The sequence below is a fragment of the Penaeus monodon genome, chromosome 3 (genome assembly GCF_015228065.2).
Source record: "Penaeus monodon isolate SGIC_2016 chromosome 3, NSTDA_Pmon_1, whole genome shotgun sequence".
Lineage (NCBI taxonomy): Eukaryota > Metazoa > Arthropoda > Malacostraca > Decapoda > Penaeidae > Penaeus > Penaeus monodon.
This window is the reverse complement of record NC_051388.1, coordinates 10,505,581-10,512,479: the sequence shown is the minus strand read 5'-3', so window position 1 is coordinate 10,512,479 and position 6,899 is coordinate 10,505,581. Positions and strand designations below refer to the sequence as shown.

The 6,899-nt window shown below is 43.0% G+C and overlaps 1 non-coding gene across 1 annotated transcript; it reads left to right on the top strand.

Moving 5' to 3' along the window:
• The first annotated feature begins 922 nt into the window (after positions 1–922).
• Trnaf-gaa lies at positions 923–995 on the top strand. The gene has a single exon. It is a non-coding gene; the product is annotated as a tRNA-Phe (tRNA).
• Positions 996–6,899: the final 5,904 nt, after the last annotated feature.

Genomic DNA, 6,899 nt, shown 5'->3' with positions numbered 1-6,899 from the left:
TCTTTTTCTCCTCCCCTCTCCCTACTACATTTGCTTTCGATGTACTGCAAAAAAATATATCCAATTTGCTTTATTTTGCGGATTCCGTTCATGAATATATTTCTCTCGTGTTCTTTTTATCCGGAAATTAAAGAACCAGAGAACAGTAAGTCTTTTTTTTTTCTTTTTTCTTTTTTTTTTTTAATAACGATTAATTAGTTCGGATTTCCCTTGGTGTTGAGGGTAGCAGGTACCTCACGGAAATGAAGAACGATTGAAGAGACGGATGTTTTGAGAATGGAGGAAAAGCGGAGGGTAGCTGTTTGCGGTCATTAATATGACTTAATTTTAAGTCTCTCTCTCTCTCTATCTATCTATCTATCTATCTATCTATCTATCTATTTATCTGTCTATCTATCTATTTATTTATCTATCTATCTTTCTCATTTCATCTCTCTCTCTCTCTCTCTCTCTCTCTCTCCTCTCCTCTCTCTCTCTCTCTCTCTCTCTCTCTCTCTCTCTCTCTTTTCCTCTTTCTCTCTCTCTCCCTCTTCCTCTCTCTCTCTCTCTCTCTCTCTCTCTCTCTCTCTCTCTCTCTCTCTCTTTCTCTCTCTTTCTCTCTCTTATCAAGACAATTACTTGATAGGGTCATATATGTGATACGATTTGATGGCTATGGTGTATTACTCTATTCAGATATTTAATTATCCACTTACGATTCTTTTTTTTTTCTCTTTTTTCTTTTTTTTCTTTTTTGTGTGTAGTTATTTTAGTCGATGAGACTGACACTCTTTGCCCAAGTAACAACAAATATAAGAATGATCTTCTGAGTAAATATTGAATACAGATTTAGGACTGACAACACGCAGTTACCTTTATTTCTTATTAATATCAGATTAATATTTATCCCATACAATAACTATTCCTAACGTAATGATTTTAGGCCTAGATAGCTCAGCTGGGAGAGCGTTAGACTGAAGATCTAAAGGTCCCCGGTTCGATCCCGGGTCTGGGCAATTTTTGGGCATCTTTTGAAGAAAACTGAAAACCATTTTCACATTGGGTTTTATTAATGTCCTGTTGCTATCGATAATAGTTGGGTATAATGAGAAAACATGGATTTTAACGCCTTATAACATATACTATAACGATACAGTAGTGCTAGACTTTTGATGACATTGCTTTAACAGGTGGCATAAAAAATATCACTTGAATACAGTCGTTCATGTTGTGTTGAGTATGATTATGAACAAAATATAACTAATGGAAAATAATGACCCATTTCTCTCTATCCGGGATGAACATACCTCCCCGAACTTAAAAAATGTACAGCATGTAACCCCTGCTACTCAAAAGGTAGATGGGAATAATTAGAGTAGCTATTAGGATTAAGACATTTCATTATAGTTTTATTGGTTATTAAACCACGACTATAATGAAACGTAAAACAAAAGAAAACAGCTGGGCCAAATTTTCACGTGTCTGTTAGCAAAATTAACAACTTTTCGTCAAGTCACAAACATAATTAATGATGCAACTCTACATTAATTCTCCATTTTATGAGTAGTAGTATTCCGTAGTCTCCCCTCATGATATAATTTCTTATATATACTTTTCCCTCCCTCATGCAGATTTTCTTTATATTAATATTATTGGCAAGGGATCTGTATATATTTTGGCGATCACTGAGAGGCATGTGGGCAGTTTCCATGCGTGAGAAAAAGAAAAGGTAACTGAGAAGGTCTGTGGTTAAATAGAGCAAAATACGTAGATTGAAAAAAAGGATAGTTTGAGTTCATTTGTATTGGAAGCTCTCCAGTTCCAGCTATTATACATGCTCTACATGGCCGTGTAGTCTAGTGAATAGATTTTTTATGTAGCATGTATTTATCTTCACTACATCTTCTTCTTTTAACGTTAGGTTCATGTCTGAGCCGCCGTGGTCACAGCATGATATTTAATTGTAGTTTTTCATGTTGTGATGCTCTTGGAGTGAGTACGTGGTAGGGTCCCCAGTTCCTTTCCACGGAGAGTGCCGGTGTTACCTTTTTAGGTAATCATTCTCTCTATTTTATCCGGGCTTGGGACCAGCACTGACTTGGGCTGGCTTGGCCACCCAGTGGCTAGGTAGGCAATCGAGGTGAAGTTCCTTGCCCAAGGGTACAACGCGCCGGCCGGTGACTCGAACCCTCGAACTCAGATTGTTGTCGTGACAGTCCGACGCTCTAACCATTCGGCCACCGCGGCCTTGACGATCATGGGCTTCCATGATTTTTCTTGGCAATTTAGAGCGGTGGTTTGCCATTGCCTTCCGCCCGGTGGTTTTTTTTTTCTTCTTCTTCTTCTTCTTTCTTTTTTTTATTAATCGAGTCACCATCTCTACTTACCCAGCACTGGCTTGGGCTGGCTTGGTGTGTGTGTGTGTGTGTGTGTGTGTGTGTGTGTGTGTGTGTGTGTGTGTGTGTGTGTGTGTGTGTGTGTGTGTGTGTGTGTGTGTGTGTGTGTGTGTGTGTGTGTGTGTGTGTGTGTGTGTGTGTGTGTGTGTGTGTGTGTGTGTGTGTGTGTCCGTATGCGTGTGCGTGTGCGTGTGTGTGTGTGTGTGTGTGTGTGTGTGTGTGTGTGTGTGTGTGTGTGTGTGTGTGTGTGTGTGTGCGTGTGCGTGTGCTTGTGCGTGTGCGTGTGCGTGTGCGTGTGCGTGTGCGTGTGTGTGTGTCTGTGTTTGCGTTCACGTATACAAACAAAAACAACAAAATAAGAAACTCCCCCCCCCCCTCGCGTCACGATAGCAGAACTGGGAGAGGGAAAGGGAAAAGCCCACAAAGCTAGGAGGGGGGAAAGGGGAAGATCAAAAGGGCTAGGAGGGGGAAAAAGGGAAAGAGGGGAAGGGTGGGGGGAAAAAGGGGAAGACACAAAAGTTTGGGAGAGGGGGAGGGAGGTACGAATTTGGAGAGGAAAGGGAGAGAACAAAGCTAGGAGGGGGGAAAAGGGAGAATAAAAGCGGGGAAGGGGGAAAAGGAGAGACGGAAGGTAGGGGAGAGAAAGGGAGAGACACAAAAAGCTAGGAGGGGAAAAGGTAGAGACCAAAACTGGGCGGAAAAAGGGTAGAGACCAAAAGGGCTGGGGCCCAGAAAAAGGTAAGACCGAAGCTAGGGCAGAAAAAGGGAGAGCACGAAGCTAGGAGGGGGAAAGGAAGAGACACGAAGCAAAGGGAAAGGGGAGACACAGAAGCAAAGGGGGGGGAAAAGGGAGGACACAGGAGCTAAGAGGGGGAAAGGGAGAGACCAGAACCTGGGTAGGGGGAAAAGGGGGAGAATACGAACTGGGAGAGTGAAGGTAGAAAACCAAAAAGCTGGGGCGAAAAAGGTAGGGGAACACAAAAGCTGGGGCAGAAAAAGGGAAGACACGAAGCAAAAGAGAGGGAAAGGGAGAACACAAAAGAAAAGGAAAGGGGGAAAAGGGGAAAGAGACCAAAAGCTAAAAAGAGGGAAAGGGGGGGACACAAAGCTGGGAAGGGGAAAGGGAAAAGACAAAAGAACAAAGAGGGGGAAAGGGGAGAGACCAAAAGCTAGGGGGGGAAAAGGGAGACACAGAAGCAAAGGGGGGAAAAGGGGAGGAGGGAAGGGGGGGGAAGAAAGGGGGGCACAAAGCTGGAGAGGGAGGGGGAGAAACACGGGAAGCTAGGGCGGGAAAAAGGGAGCCCACAAAAGCTAGGGCAGAAAAAGGGAAGACCCCCAAAGCTAAGGGGGGAAAGGGAAAACACAAAAGCTAGAAAGGGAAAAGGAAAAAGACACAAAAGCTAAGGGGGGAAAAGGGGGGAGACCAGAACTGGGGGAGGGAAGGGGAAAAGACACAGAACTAGGGGAGGGGGGGGAAAGAGACACAGGAGCGGGGAGGGGGAAAGGGAAAAGGGGGGAAAATTTAAAGGAAATGGGAGGGGAAAAAGGGGGGGTGGGGGAAAGGCAAAAAAAATGGCCTCGGGGCCCTCACCTGGCGCGAGGGATTTGATTTTCCGGGTCACAAGATTGCTACCATGCACCGCACAGAAAGGAGAGAAAGAGAGAAGGGGGAGAGAGAGAGAGAGAAGGAAGGGGAGAGAAGAGAGAGGGGAAGAGAGGAGAGAGAAGAGGGGAGAGAAGAAAGAGAAAAGAGAGAGAGAGAGAGAAAAGGAATGTATGTTTTAAATGGGTGTGTGGTTTGTTGGGTGTTTTTGTGTGTTTGTGGTGGTGTGGGTGTGGGTGTGTGTGGGGCGTGTGTGCAATGTGTGTGTATGTTTTTATTATATAATTTTTATATAATATTTTATATATTATTATTATTTTATATATTATTATGTTTTTATGTATTTTAATGTACTATGTAATCACATCCCTTCATATACATATATATATATTTTATTATATTTTAAAATATTATAAAAAATTTATATTATATATTTATATATATTCTTTATATATTGATATTGGGGGTGTGTGTGTGGGGTTGGGTGTGTGTGTGTGTGTGTGGGGTGTGTTTTTGGGGTGTGTTTTGGTGTGTGGGTTTAAATTATTCTCATATCTTATCTTTTATTATCTTTCTCTATATCAAATATTAATTTGTATGTATATTTAAAATATTTAATATTTTTTATTTCTATTTTATTATTATTTTAATGTCTTTTATTTTGGGTTATCTTTCCCCTCCTTTATTTTCCTTTTTTTTTATATATTTCTTTCTTTTATATTATTTTTTTTTATTTATTCCCCCCAAAAATATTATCCCTATTTCCTATCCACCCCCTACCCACCCACACCCACACATACCCTATCTCTTCTTCTTCTCTCTCTCTCTCTCCCCTCCCCTCTCTTTTCCCCTCTGTTATTTTTATAAAATTATATTTTATTTATTATATATTTATATCTCCAAAAAATATTATCCCATATTGAAACTTTATTTATTTTATTATTTGATTTTATTCAAATTATATTATAATTTATATTTCTATTTTATATTTTATCCCCTCTATATTCTCTTTAAATGTTTTTTTTTAAAATTTCTATTTATTTTTTTTTTCCCCATTTTATTTTTTTTATTCCTTATATTTCTTTTTCTTTTCTTTCTTCGCTCTTTTCTATTCTCTTTCTTCTTCATATCTTAATCCCCCTTTATCTTTTATTTCTCTCTTTTTCTCTTTCCCCTCTCTTCTCTTATTTGTTTCTTTTCCAAAATTTATTTATATTATAAAATTTTATCTTTTAAAATTTTTTTCCCCCTCTTTTTCTCCTCTCTTTTCTTTTTATTTTATTTTTCTTCTTTATTTTAAAATTTCTCTATTTTTCTCTTTTATACCTATTATTTATTTTTTCCCCCCACCCCATCTTTCCCCTTTTCCCCCCCCCTTTTCCCTCTTTGTTTCCCCTTCTTCTTCTTCTTCTTCTATCTTCTCCCTTCTCCCCTCTCTCTTTTCCATCTCTCTCTCGCCCCCCCCCCCCCCTTCCCCCCCTCCAAAATTTTTTTCTTTTCCCCTTTATTACCCCTCTATTTTGTGGAAATGCCCCTAGATAGCTGGGTAATGTTGGGGTTGGCTACCCTCCTTGTCCCCTGGCCCCCGGGGTGTTTTTTTGTTTCCTTGCCTCTTTATTTCGGGTTTTTTGATCCCCGCAGTAAAAAACACACTTTACATGTCTTGTTATGGGTATGGTGGTGTGCGGGCCCGCGGCCAGCTGCCACGGAGGGGGAGGGCGGAGCTGCCTTCCCCGCTGGAAAGCTGGCGAAAGGCTCTCTGAGGCCTAGGGGCCTTTCCCGGTAAGTATGACCGTTCCAGCTGGAGGAGCGAAAAGCACACTGCAAGGGAAACTGGGGGGGGGGGCGAGTGAGGTCACTGGCTCCGTCTTCTCACTGTTTTCTCCCCCCGGGGTAACACCCCGTGGTCAAATGGTACCTGAAAAAAGAATTATCCACACCCTTTTGAAATTTTCCACATCCCATATTCTCGGGCCCCTCTCGCCCCCTCGCCCTCGGGGGCGCCTTTTAAGGGTGACCTAACTTGGCTGGGGGCGCTGTTCTCGTGCGTCGTCCCGGGGCTCTTCGGGGGCTGCTCGTCCCCGGGCGTCCTCATCCTCCTTTTCCTTGGTTTTAGTCTGTCCGTCCTTGTGTCCCAAAACTCCTCGAAAATGTCGGGACAGGTCCTCCTTGCCCTTTGGATTTTGTCTAGCCTCCCCGTTCCCCGTCCAGGCCTAACCCCCGGGGGCGTCCCCGTTTTCACGCCTTTCCCGAAACTCGTCCCCCTCCTTCTCCCGGGCCACACGTCCTCGTAATCTTCATCCGGATCTACGGGCGTCGGGCAGGGGCGGCATCTCGGGGCGGCTGATACCTGGGCTACGACCTCCTGGAGTTGACCGGATCTGCAGGCGTCCGCCAGACGTCGCCTATGCACAGCATTCTGGAGCGACTGGTACCTGCGGCAAAGGTGCTGGTTCGCTGGATCTACGGGGAGTCCGGCAGGCAACGCCCGTCCACTACACTGGGACGGCTTAATACCTTTTCTGACGAAAATCTTGGTCCGCGGGCCTATGGCGATCTTCGATGACGTCCTTCCCACGGCATCCTAAGGTTCTCCTTCGGTGCCGTGTCGGTCCGACTGCAATATATAGTCGGGGAGCCAGATCATACACGTAAGGGCCAGAGTAAGAGAAAAAGAAAGGCAACAGAGAAGAGGGGGTGTTATCCACCACTAGCCGGTTATTTATGAAATTTGCGGTTTTTAATGTTGTTTTTTTTATTTTCGTATTATTTTTTATTTTGTGTTTTACTTTCACAAAATGAAAAAAAAAACGAAAATAGCATTATCCACATCCTGTACAATTATCCACAATATAGGATGTGGATAATTCTACAGGATGTGGATAATTCTATTTGAACCATCCTGTAGAATTATCCACATC